The sequence below is a fragment of the Sebastes fasciatus genome, chromosome 10 (assembly GCF_043250625.1).
Source record: "Sebastes fasciatus isolate fSebFas1 chromosome 10, fSebFas1.pri, whole genome shotgun sequence".
In the NCBI taxonomy this organism is placed as follows: Eukaryota; Metazoa; Chordata; class Actinopteri; order Perciformes; family Sebastidae; genus Sebastes; species Sebastes fasciatus.
Window position 1 is genome coordinate 35,525,703 of NC_133804.1, and position 15,000 is coordinate 35,540,702.

At 40.3% G+C, this 15,000-nt stretch overlaps 1 protein-coding gene across 4 annotated transcripts in view; it reads right to left on the reverse strand.

Moving 5' to 3' along the window:
* LOC141775844 (protocadherin-1-like) overlaps window positions 1–15,000 on the reverse strand; it is a 261,087-nt gene that overhangs the window by 198,569 nt on the left and 47,518 nt on the right. The window lies entirely within an intron of this gene.

The window sequence follows — 15,000 nt, forward strand, 5'->3', positions numbered from 1 at the left end:
AATTTAAATATATTAAATTTAAAAACACTGAAATCAAATATCATTTGAAGTCGACTGAAACGAGATGAAGTGCACTAAAATAATAATAATAATAATACATTTTATTAAGGACACCTAAAAAAGGACTTAATGTGTGAGTTTTGTAGCCGTCGTTATATTTTCTGTACATTTTATTTTCCTACTCTAAATGCTATTTCAAACCTCAAAACTATCACTTCTTCACACTTATACTGGGGATACACTGAATATGTATCTTATGTATAGTCTTAAAACACTGGTCTTAGCGTATAAAATATACACCGTGTGTGCTTATACAAATACAGAGGACCTGACCTCGGTGTCCTCAACGGTACGAGGACCTGCATGCACAAAAAACACACATTTTCATATCATATCTACAGACTAAGCTGCCAAACTGTAGAGCAGAATTACAGTTTTTATAGCTTCAGGAGACGTGCCTTCAGCACACACACACACACACACACACACACACACACACACAGATACACACACACACACACACACACACACACACAGATACACACACACACACACACACACACACACACACACACACACACACAGATACACACACACACACACACACACACACAGATACACACACACACACACACACACACACACACACAGATACACACACACACACACACACAGATACACACACACACACACACACACACACACACACACACACAGATACACACACACACACACACACACACACACACAGATACACACACACACACACACACACACACACACACACACACACAGACAGACTGTCCTCCATGCAGGCAAACATTAGCATTGTAAATGTAAGAGGCCACCCAGCCGAGCGGTGAACTCCTCAGACAAACAGCGAGCTGCTGCTGCTGCTGACGTAAATAAAACCAGGAGAGAGAAACAACAACAAGGTGACGCCGGGGAAACAGGAAGTACACAGCAGGATGATGTCACGGCGGCGGAGAGGAGAAGCCACCCCACCCGTCAGGCTCCTCATGTGGACAGATCGATGGTGGCGTTTGCTCAAAGCGCTGCAGAGTTTACTCAGAGTCTGACTGATCAATGCTGGAGTTTACTGAACAGATCCAATATTCACATAAACAGACAGCGCTGGTTATTATTATTATCAGAGAGGACGGAGAATGAGAGGAAAATTATTAATAGGAAGAGGTCGAGGAGAAAACTACAAACAAGATGACAGTCCTGTCTTTCACAGAAATAGACATTCCTCACATTAATTAACAAAAATCTGCTGTTTCCTCTACAACCAACATGTTCGACATCCATCTCTAACTAAAGAAGGTTTAGGGACACCAGAGAAACCACAAACTAAAAACACCCATAAGGTGTGTCCTAGAGGTCTGACATGTTATACAGGTATGCAGGGTCTGAAATTAGCACCACAATGCGGGTAAAATGTTGACAGTGGCGATGAAAACATCACTTTGGCAGACAGAGAAACCACTAGTGACGGGAACAGAGAACCGTAGTCATCCGCTTTCTTGTCATCTCACGCCTCCGTGACTATCGATTCCTGTTATTGGTGCTTTCCCACAGTTCCGCTGCACAATGACGCAGACGCACGCTGCATCATGTTTCAGTTCATTTGGGACCGGAGAGAAAAAAAAGCTCTCAACAGCATGGAGCTACTAAACCTGAGAGGACGCACCCTATTTCTACCTGATAAAGAGACTCTGAGAACAACAAACCTGTGTTTAGATCAGGAGGAGAGTTAGTAATGTTAGCTGTTAGCAGCCGTTAGCAGCTCCGTCCTGACTGGTTAAAGAACGGAGATACTAACGTTAACGGAGGTGCCATTGAGTTATTATTATGAGGCGTTCAAAGTCGGCTCAGGAAAAGGACTATTGGTAAAGTTGAAGGTAAATTACAACGTTATCATGATGCGTTCAAATGTAATCTCATAAAATTTAGTTTTTGGCGATAAACTTGTAGGAGACGTTTTCACATCAATATAAAATAGACTTAAACTTCATAACAACTTTCCAAATAAATAAATACAAATATTTAAATAATCATAATCATTTGAATTGCATAATTTTTGCATAAAGCATGCCCCAGTTATTATTATTATTATTATTGTTATTATTATTATTATTATTATTATTATTATTGTTATTATTATTATTATTATTGTTATTATTATTATTATTATTATTATTATTATTATTATTATTATTATTATTATGTTGAGTCCTGTTGATGATATGGTTTAGGTTGTGTTTTAGTATTAATATTTCCAGCTTTATCACCAGGAAGTCGCAATAAAACGGCCAACAAGGTGTTATCACCTGCTGGTAAACTGGGACCATAATGAGAATACCTGATTATCAGACTGTGTTTTTCACAATGTTCACACTTACATGTTTTGCTCCCAGTGAGTGAGTGACTTGCAGTGGACAGAAGCTGTGGTAGAAGTTGTTAATTTCATGTTTTCTGTAATTTTTCTGGACGTTTTCCAGTCCCACTTCTTAAAAGAGTAATCCACCAGTTTAGCCTTGAACTCCTAAAACAAGGTTGTTATATTATATTATAATCCATCTAGTCCAGAGGCCCTGACCTCCAGAGGAAGGTAACGGTTCAATGCGTCTCTTTCTCTTTTTGTTGTTGTTGTTGTTGTTGTAAGTTAATTAATAAGTGTTGGGAGTATAAAATAATGAGGGGCCTTGAGGAGGATCCGGCATCTTGACCTCATTTGAAGCGCCTAACACCAGGCAGCAAACAAGTGTAATAACTTGAAAATGAAGCACATATAAAGCGCACATCTACTGCTATACTTTAACAAAGACCTGGATTTCATCAGGTTTTTGGATATGAGCAAAAATCTCAACACTTTAGGGGGCGTTTTATGTTAATCAGAGTTCGCACAGAAGCATGTAAACGGGAATATTGATTTTCGTTAGCCATGTCAACAGCTGTGTGGGAATATTGTCGTCGGAATAAGGAATATTTTGTGCATTTAAACATTGTCAGACTCTTGATAGACAATTTAAAACAAAAATAATACAAATCGAAGCAACAGAACCAGAGATATCAATTCAATTCACTTCAATTCATATATAAATCTTTACTAACTTATGAAATAAAAGTACATTAAATAAGATGAAAAATAAATTATGTGAAGCACCTTGATATTTTTCTGTATTTTGAAGTGTGCTATATACATGTATTATTATTATTATCATTATTATTGTTATTAATATTATAAAAACACTGCAGGAAACCCAACTTTTTTGTCAGCAATATTTTAGTTTTATTTTATTTATTATTATTTTTTATTAATTTAAGTTTTATTTTGTTGCTTTTGTGTTTGTTACTATCCTGCCTGTTGGATATTTTTGCTAAATGCTTTTATTTTGAAAAGTGCAATATAAATAAATCTTAAAAGTAATGTATATAAAATAAATGGAAAAATAAATTTAAATTTAATAAAAGAAAAATATTATAAAGAAATATATCTTAGAGCCCTCTGAAAAAAACATAAACATTGCCTCTAAAACAAATTAATTAATTAGATTTGTTTTATTTATTTAGTTTAGTGCTCAATTACATTTTCTGTTGATTTTGTTTCTCGACAAAAAATATGTATTACTACTATTTAAAGTACTATTTTAAAGCCTAATACACACCACCAGAAAAAAATGATTCATATATTTATTCATACAAATTCATATTTTGCTGGCTTAAAAATACTCAAATTTAAATATTATACCTTAAAAATACTGAAATTAAATATAATTTTAAGTAGAAGAAGCACTGAAACGAGATGAAGTGCACTAAAAGGACTTGAAATGTAGCCATTGTTATATTTTTTGTACATTTCAAACCCTTCTTTACACTGAATTTACTGTGCTGGGGATAAACTGAATATTTATGTAACCCTGGAAACACACTGTGTTGCCCTTTAAATCCCACCTCCGACGCTCTGATTGGTTGTTTCTGCCACCGTGTGAAACACGCCGATCCGTCATTCATCACACGGTGAATCTGGAGGAACAGCGAGGCGTCCGGCTGCATGTTGTTTCAGTACTTTGTTTCAACATCTTTCTACATTTTAAAGCACATGTTTTATAAAATATGTACGCCAGACGGCGTGAGATCAGAGCGGAACACAAACCGGCTGAGAGTTTTCACATTCCACGTTTTCTCTCATCAGCTTCAACTCAACAAACATCACACCTCACTGACAAGGTCAAAGGTCACGGGTCACAGCGCCCAGACAAAAGGCGAGCAGACATTCCTGAGAGTGACGATGATGAAGAAGAAGAGCGGAGGACAGAGTGTGTGTGTGTGTGTGTGTGTGTGTGTGTGTGGCGCCCTGAAACCAGAGCTCATTCAAAGTTAATCAGGCACGCTGCTAACTTCTAACTTATTTAAATCTGCTGTTCTTCTTCCTCTTTTTGGCTTCCTCTGTTCACTGAGAGCTCCGACGGTCTGATGGATGTGACGCTTCAGTCTCACCAAAATCACTCAGAGAGCCTCAAACTAGACCTTCACTTCCTTATAAACGAACTGCATCACCAGACGAAACAGACCCATAGATATCAACTAAATACAACCAGAATATACACATTATGTACACTAGTACGTGAAACAATAAGTGTATATGTAGACCGGTTCAATAGAACTGCGTTGCTAGGCAACAGCTTGGGTCCATGTTTACTTCCTGTCAGCTGATGTCATTCACATCCACTGCAACAGGAAATAAACTGGGTTATAAATGAATATTGAATGGTGGATATACGTACAACTCGTCAAATATACCGACGCTCGGTCAGCGGCCCTCGGCGTCTCTACCTTTATTTGTCCTTGTTCTGAGCTGGTTTGTCTATTTCTGTGCAAGAACACTGAAAGGTTCACACTTTAAGGTGTTTTTAAGGTCATGTTCGCCTCGAGAAATGTGCACAATAATGCAAATATAGACACCATATTACTCTTAAACAACAGTAATAGTGTAAACAATTACATTAGCTTTTTTGTTTGTTTTAAAGATGTAAAACTTCTCAGATTGTTTCATTTGAAAGAGGTGAAACTATGCAATACTTTACACAAAAAAAGAAAATATTATAGAGAAATCCAGACGATTAACTGAAAGATCTGTTGCCCGTTTATCATCTTCAGACCCAAAGACGAGGAACCATGACTTCCAGATCTAAACAACACGATCACAGCAGGGTTTAATGTAATAAATCCAATTTGGTTTATTAATCCAAATTAATTCCTAATTGGTCCGAAAAGATTATGAAGCTGTGTGGCAGACACAGAGAATAACGTCAAAACTACTGAGATGTTATAAGATCATATTATAGATAGATAGAGTTAGTGGGCGGAGCGTTCAGTGGAGGCAGAATAATGAAATAAAAACACGTTAGTATTGCCGTCTTGTTTTTTTAACTCCAGTCTGTCCTTTGTTTAGCCTCCAGATAACACCGTGACCTCATCATGACGTCGGCACTAAATGGGTCTATAGGTTTTCATTGTTTCTCATTTTGCCAAGTTTGTCCGTCAAATAGAAACAGAAAGGTCAAGTACAGAGGTCAAAGGTCAAACCAGCGGTGCTCATCTTTAGCCTCGCTGTCAGAGAGGTCAAAGGTCAAACAGTAACTCAGGAGTTAAATCAGTAGATGCACATCAGTCTGCAGATTATTACTGGATGTAATGAGACGATTACACTCTTTACAACTCGCCTCTAATGTCAACACACACACATGCACACACACACACACAAACACACACTCACAAACACACACTCTCGCCTGAGCAGCACTGGAGGCAGTTAAGTGTTTCTCTGAGGCGTTTAGGGACTTTCTGCCTCTTCCAGCTGTCAGAACCAAAATTCAATGATGGACGATGATTGGCTGTGGCTGCCAAGCGTACACACACACACACTCACACACACACACTCAGAGTCACTCACACACACACACACACACACACACACACACAAGCGTTCCTGAAGCTGCTGGTGAAATATTCAGTGCTGCGCTCACTAAAGGCAGCTCATCTGCCTCAAGACATTTACACCTCATTTTGGCAATTTAGTGTGGCATCCCTCCTCCAGCACACCACACACACATTACACACTACACACACACACATCGCACACTACACACACACACACATTACACACTCCACACACAGTAAAGTAAAGCTGGTTAATTGCAGCCTCGGTGTTCTCCTCCTGTGTTAAACCCACTCAGTAGTTCTCTAAGGCAGCTCTCGTACCAAAGCTAATCGCTAAGCTAAAATATGAACACTCACACACACATGCACTTTATGACGTGTACTCAGGCTGAAGTGTGAAGCAGCAGGACGGACGCTTACTGAAGCACATTAGAGTCAGCAGCGAGCAGAAACACCATGTTTACATCAGCTTCATCACATTAACCTGCAGACCAACCCAGCCAACCAGCCCGTCTGCTCAGAGACGGCGTGTTCACACCGTCATCACCAACATGATGAACCAGCTACACAACTAACTAACCTGCTCACTAAACAACTCACCCACTAACTAACCAACTAACCGGCTAGAGAACCATTTAACCTGCTAACTCACCATGTTACCTGATAGCTAACTGGCTAACAAACCATCTGATCTGGTAACTAAACAATAAGCAGAGACATTATGTTAACAATGTCTTAATCACTGAAAGCATCACTAACCAACCACCTTTACCTGTTAACGAACCAGCTAACTAACATGCTAACAGCCAATCAAATCACCTGCTAACCAACTACCTGTAACTAACCTACCACCTAACCACCGGATCTGCTAACTAACCACCTAAACTCTCAGCTAACTAATATGATAAAACGCCAGCTAACATGGTAACTGACATGCTAACAAGCCAACCAATATTACAACCAAACTAACCAACCATATCACCTGCTAACCAACCATATCACCTACTAACCAACCATATCACCTGCTAACCAACCATATCACCTACTAACCAACCATATCACCTGCTAACCAACCATATCACCTACTAACCAACCATATCACCTACTAACCAACCATATCACCTACTAACCAACCATATCACCAAACTAACCAACCATATCACCTGCTAACCAACCATATCACCTACTAACCAACCATATCACCAAACTAACCAACCATATCACCTGCTAACCAACCATATCACCTACTAACCAACCATATCACCTACTAACCAACCATATCACTAAACTAACCAACCATATCACCTGCTAACCAACCATATCACCTACTAACCAACCATATCACCTACTAACCAACCATATCACCTACTAACCAACCATATCACCTACTAACCAACCATATCACCTGCTAACCAACCATATCACCTACTAACCAACCATATCACCTGCTAACCAACCATATCACCTACACCTGCTAACCAACCATATCACCTACTAACCAACCATATCACCTACTAACCAACCATATCACCTGCTAACCAACCATATCACCTACTAACCAACCATATCACCTACTAACCAACCATATCACCTACTAACCAACCATATCACCAAACTAACCAACCATATCACCTGCTAACCAACCATATCACCTACTAACCAACCATATCACCTACTAACCAACCATATCACCTACTAACCAACCATATCACTAAACTAACCAACCATATCACCTGCTAACCAACCATATCACCTGCTAACCAACCATATCACCAAACTAACCAACCATATCACCTGCTAACCAACCATATCACCAAACTAACCAACCATATCACCTACTAACCAACCGTATCACCTGCTAACCAACCATATCACCAAACTAACCAACCATATCACCTACTAACCAACCATATCACCTACTAACCAACCGTATCACCTGCTAACCAACCATATCACCAAACTAACCAACCATATCACCTACTAACCAACCATATCACCAAACTAACCAACCATATCACCTACTAACCAACCGTATCACCTGCTAACCAACCATATCACCAAACTAACCAACCATATCACCTACTAACCAACCATATCACCTACTAACCAACCATATCACCAAACTAACCAACCATATCACCTACTAACCAACCGTATCACCTGCTAACCAACCATATCACCAAACTAACCAACCATATCACCTACTAACCAACCATATCACCAAACTAACCAACCATATCACCTGCTAACCAACCATATCACCAAACTAACCAACCATATCACCTGCTAACCAACCATATCACCAAACTAACCAACCATATCACCTGCTAACCAACCATATCACCAAACTAACCAACCATATCACCTGCTAACCAACCATATCACCAAACTAACCAACCATATCACCTGCTAACCAACCATATCACCAAACTAACCAACCATATCACCTACTAACCAACCATATCACCAAACTAATCAACCATATCACCTACTAACCAACCGTATCACCTGCTAACCAACCATATCACCAAACTAACCAACCGTAACACCTGCTAACCAACCATATCACCAAACTAACCAACCGTATCACCTGCTAACCAACCATATCACCAAACTAACCAACCGTATCACCTGCTAACCAACCATATCACCAAACTAACCAACCATATCACCAAACTAACCAACCATATCACCTACTAACCAACCATATCACCTACTAACCAACCATATCACCAAAATAACCAACTACTTGTAACTAACAATCTAACTCATATACTAAAAAGTCAATCAACCTGCTAACAAGTCAACCAATATTACAACCAAACTAACTAAATTCATAACTAACCAAATCAGCTGGTAAGCTACTACTAATCTACCACTTAACCACCGTATCTGCTAACTATCTAGCTGAACTCTCGGCTAAGTAATATGATAAAAAGACAACTACCATGGTGACAAGCCAACCAATATTACAACCAAACTCACTAACCAGATCACCTGCTAACAACCAACCAACTACCTGTAACCAAGCAGCTAAGCCCAGAGCCAACTAACATGATAAAAGACAACTAACATGGTACCTAACATGATAACAGACTGATCTACCTGACAGGTGATGGACAGGTGTAGGACAGGTGGAGCTTCATGTACTCACCTCCTCTACAGCAGCTTCATGTTGTTCTCCTTCTGGAAACTCTGCTGGTTACTGTTCAACTACTAACATACTAAAGTCCTGTTAGCATCCAGAGAGTGGACCGTGTTACCATGTTCATCACTGAACCACACAACTAAACACAACAAACAAAACTAAATTACTACTACTGATACTACAACGTGTCTGTAAATGATCAGAAAGTTAAAATGAGCTACGTTTTAAAGGGAGTCTGGTGTATTAGTACTACAAGGTGTTGAAGTAATTCAGAATGACAGAGCCCACTTCCTGTTGACAGATTCTAGCTCACTGATTGGCCAGCTTGACCAGGACAGGAAGTACTTCATCAGCCAATGGCTGAGCTAGGATCTGACCAATAGAAGAGTCAGGTTTCCTTATTATTTTACCCATTTTAACTCTGTTGTCTCCAGTGTGTTTTTATTTTATTGTTTTATTTTGTTTTTTTCTACTTTTAAGATATTTATTTATTTATTTATATATTCATATATTTATTTATTTGTAAAGGACAACTTTACAAGAGACATTATTTCATTTCATGTCATTTTTTTTGTCTTAAAGTCTAATGTTTCTTTCTGTTTGACTTATTTTTTATTATTATTATTAACATTATTATTAATAATAATAATAATAATAATTATTATTATTATTATTTATTTTATTTGCTTTCTTGTGAGCTTGCAGAGACCTGCATGTTGATTAAAGGAGCGTCGTGGAAGAAGTATTTAGAAATGCTCTGCTATAAATAAAAGTCAAGATTTTAATAATTTTGCTGCGACTATTAATTATTTTCTTTATTATCTTTAGCTTCCTAATTAATTGTTTAGTCTTTAAAATGTTTAAAAATGTGCGTCACAAGTTCCCACAACCCAACATGATGTCTTGATTGCTTGATTTGTCGGACCAAAACACAAAAAAACTCAAATATTATATAAAATAATAATATAAAACATAAAAGCAGTAAATCCTCAAATGTTAAAGAAGCTGGAATAAAGAGCATTTTTCTGTTTCATCAGCAGAGAAAAGTGAACACAAACAGGATTTGGGGGATTTCAGGCAGACAAATGAGCACACAGTGAAGATCAGCAGTCGGTCCACGCGGCGGATCCGTCAGACCAAACTACCCAGCAGCCCCTGCAGCGGCACGCTGACTCGCCATGTGTTTATTTATCAGTTCTGCCGGGACCGCTCCATTGGCTGCTCGCCCACCCGCGACATCACATAACGATGCCGCTGGGCGGTCGGACGCCGTGATGGAGAACGCGGGAAGGAGAGGCTGCTGGGATTTTTTACCTGTCACACACGGTTGTCACGGGAACGCACTGCGTGACCTCAGGCTGTATGCAAAGCGTAATGCAAACACTGATGAAAGAAGAGGCGTGTGCGTGTCCCGGCGTGCCCGAACATGCCTCGACTCCCCATAGAAAGGGTTCAAGCCGTCACCATGACGACGCTGACAGGAAGGCATCTGACAGTTTAAGTGGTGTTTGAGTTCTTCAGCGTGACTTCCAGGTGTGTCATCAGTCCATTCATCCCTCTGTTGTCACCTATTGTGTCTCCACCTCCACAGAATGTCTCTCCATCGCTTCATCTGTTTTCACTGGAACTGAAAGGAGCGGCAGCGACAACAAACAACACACACACACTTACAACACACTGACTGGCTCACACTGGACTCCTGAAACTCCCAAATCTCATTAACAAACTTTAAAACCGCCGGTTGTAGATTAAAAATGGATCAAGATTCAGCAGCTGCTCGGCCTCTTTTCTCCTCTCTGATAATTTCAGAGCAGATTTTAGTCTGATTTGGTCTTTTGAGGTGAAGTAAAGGTCTAATCCCACAAGCTCTCTCCACCATCAACGCTTAAACAGAATTATTAAACCTTTTAAACTTTTACTTTCTACAAAAACTTGACTTTTACTTTTTAAACTTTGTAAAGCAGCTGATGGCAGTTTAACTTTAGGAATATAATTACAGTGGAGTTCTTATTAATTTAAAGGCACGATGAGGAGGACATTAAAGGTTGGCCACTTCCTCCTCGGCTCAACGAGGGTCACGGCGAAGTCGCACCAGGCAGCGGCGAAGTGCGGCTCGCTGCAGAGTTTGGCGTTTGGGTGCTCGCCAGGGGATGAAAGCCAACCCCAGGTTCACTTCGCTATATTTGCATTATTTCGTCGCTGTATTCGCCATTTTCATAGCTTCCTCTTGATTTACGATCTGGCACCTGGTCGCTACGCTTTTATAGAGTTTGACGCCCAGAAACGTCCCAAACGGACAAACGGAGGGCTTCTAGTGGGCTTCTAGTGGCTCATAAGTGATGAAGGAGAGGGATTATTTTAGTATCACATCTCATTCTGCCTTTAACTCAATGATTCATTTTATACCAAAAATGATGAATTGTTTTAGCTTATTAAAGAGTAGTTCTGACGTTAGGGTTGCAATTAAAGATTGTTTTCATTATCGATTAATCATTTTGTCTATAAAATGTCCATAATAAGTATAATAATTATGTCCTTAAATGAATAATTCCTAATTAGCAGTGTTTTGGTCAAATCTGTACGCCATATCAAACTATAAACGTTATTAAGCATAAATAAAAACGTTTCAACCATAACATTTTATGATGTTTTGCACCTTATCCACTTTTGTGTTTGGATCGGAGGTAGAGTGACTCGGTAGAGATGCCTGCGTCTTGTTTTTACACTAATAAGTGTTTTCTGCTACCATGAGATCGGGCTACGAATGACGACAACAGGTCGAAGTTGTGCAGAATGAAGTATAACGAGCAGCAAACGTCCCCATGTGAAGACGCAGGAGGATCAATGTGTTGTTTTACCAACAGTCCAAAAATCAATTCAGTTTACTATTAAATATGATCAACACAAGCATCAAATAGTCACATTTAAGAATCTGCAGTGAAGTTTTGACATGATTGATGAATAGTTTCAGATCCGTCTGATGTTGTTTGTGTTGACAGTAAATCCTCAATGCTTCCTGACTTCCTGTCTGCAGCTCTGATTGGTTCCATCCCATCATTTAACAACGTTGTTAACTAAAACGGAAACGCAATCTGCCAGAAAACATCTCCCCTGTTCCTGTGCTGCGCCGCCACCGATCACTATTGATTACTCCAGGTATTGATGATGTTGTGTTGTGTCCTCGGAGCAGATAAACGTGTCGGCTGCTGTCGGAGACGAAACATTAAGAAGCGTCTCTGCTCGTTTGGTTTCTGACAGCAGCTGAAGAGAGAACATGAGCGCTGCTGTCCGACAAACGCCGACGCAGAACGGATTTGTTATTTTCTGTTTCTGAGCTTCTGCGGCGGCTTTAACAGGATTCACACAAACCTTCAGGGACATATTCAGCTAACCGCACACAAAAACAGAAAGAAGAAGAAGAAGAAGAAGAAGAAGAAGAAGTCACAGATGTGGAGCTGTGTGTTAACATCCGACCTCAATCCTCTAATTTAACCTCCAGAGATTAGGACCAGCCGTTAATCCAGAGAGAGAGAGAGAGTCCTGGTTTCTATTAGTTATGATTTATGTGTTTTTATTAAAACATATTGTTGTTTTCAACGCTGGATTCTTGTGATTGTTTCTACCGATAAAAGCAGATTGAGTTGAAATTAAAATAAAGAACAGATGAAACATGGCGGGTTGAGGTCAGATAGAGGATTAGAGACAGAAACAGATGTTCACTGAGCGCGCACACACACACACACACACTGAAGGGCTGCATTTGAGGACCTGATTGAAGCCTCCTTAAATGCTTGAATGAAGATCTGCACTGTGAGCTGAACTCACTGATCCAACACACATGAAATATTAATAACTCATGTAAAACGGTGGGAAAACGAACCCACGTCTGCGTTCCTGAACGCCTCGTTCAGCACATTTAAGGACGGCTGACTGAGAGATGAGCGTGTTTATAAGAACCAGAGTTCAGCATCGTGGAGGGAGACGAGAAGAGATGGTCCTGTGAAGGGTTAAAACTAGGATGCTCACTAGATCAGTCGCTGATCAGACACTTTGTTCAGCAGCAACTGACCGTAAACCACCATGCATACTACAACCTACTACTGCTACTAACAGCTAGTAGCAGTACCACTACTACTAGTACTATTAGTACAACTAGGAGGAAGAGGAGGATGAGGAAGCTGGTGCAGAGCCAGAAGATGAAGAGGACTGTGGAGGAGATAAAGGAGCAGAGAGGTGATGAGAGGAGGAGATAAAGAGAGAGAGAGAGGAAGAGGAGGAGGAGGAGGAGGAAGGAGACGAGTGTTTCTCATCCAAACAGACACTTCAGATGATACGGAGAGAAAACGCCTCGTAAAGAACGACAGCATCTCTCTCTCTCTCTCTCTCTCTCTCTCTCTCTCTCTCTCTCTCCTCCTCCTCCCTCGCTCTTATCTCCTCTCCACAGTCTGAGCGCAGGAAGGAAGGAAGGAAGGAAGGAAGGAAGGAAGGAAGGAGAGGTGACTCAAGGTGAAGAACGAGGCGGCCATATTAAATAAAAACCAGAGGAGAGACGGAGGGAGGAAGAGGAAGGACAGAGGAGGGAGGAAGAAGAGAAAAGAAAGGAAAAGAAGAAAGTGGACGAGAAGGACAGAGGATGAAAGAAGGAAAGAAGATAGAAAAAAACATCAAAAAAGGAAGGAAGGAGAGAGGAGAGGAAACGGAGGGAAAGAAAAGAAAAATAAATGAAAAAGGAAGACAAAGGAAAGGAAAGCAAAAAAAGAAGGAAGTAAGGAGGGAGGAAGAGGGAAGGAAAGAAGGAAAGGAAGGGCCGAGAATAGGAAGGAAAGGAAGGGACAAGAATAGGAAGGAAGGAGGAAGGAAGAGGAAGTGAACAGGACGTATCAGCTGAAGGAAGATGGACGCCCCCCTCTGCTCTATAAAACCTCTGAGTTCAGCCGACCGCTGCGTCATTTACTGCCTCAGCGCTGAAGCAGTTAACCAACACACACACACACACACACGCACACACACACACACACACACACACACACACACACACACACACGCACACTCACACACACACACACACACACACACACACACACACACACACACACACACACACCTCTGCCAGTCATAAAACCTCTGGACCCTGCAGGGCAGAGCGTGACGAGGGCAGAGGGCGTCCCGGTGTGTGTGTGTGTGTGTCTGTGTGTTTTAGTGTGTGTGTGTGTGTGTGTGTGTGTCCGGTGAGACAGAGACATATAAAGTAGCGCCGCGGTAAAAACAGTATTTATGGTTGAAGTCTGCAGAGTGTGAAAATCCAGCCTGGATGAAGAGGAAGAGGAGGAAGAGGAGGAAGAGGAGGATGAAGATCAGCCTGATGACGATGATGATGATGATGATGATGATGATGAAGATGATGACGTAGTGCGGGTCCATCTGCGTGGTTAGTTTGGATTTCTGTGGGGTTGTATGTTTACTCCTCTGATCTGAGGGATTAAAATCACTGTTTCTGTGAATGGAGTCTGGTGGCTGTGAAGAGACCGGTATAACAATGTGCATGTAAAGTAGCATAACGTGGAATTACACAAGTATAGGTACTTCAAAATGGTACTTAAAGCAAAGCAATGTACTGCCAAGTTAGTTCAGATCAGAAAGTCACACAATAACACAAACTAACCAACCGATGGATGCAGCGGTAGACCGGCTACTCTCTAAATCACTGTTTCTGTGAATGGAGTCTGGTGGCTTTGAAGAGAGCGATACGTCTGACGGTAAAGCAGCTGAACGGAACCTGACAAAAATAAATTAATAAATAAATAACTCAATAAATGTCATTAATTGAAACAAAAAAAATAAAATTAAAATAAATGTAGCCATGAATTCATTAATTAATAAAATGTGACATAAATTGATATTTCCTG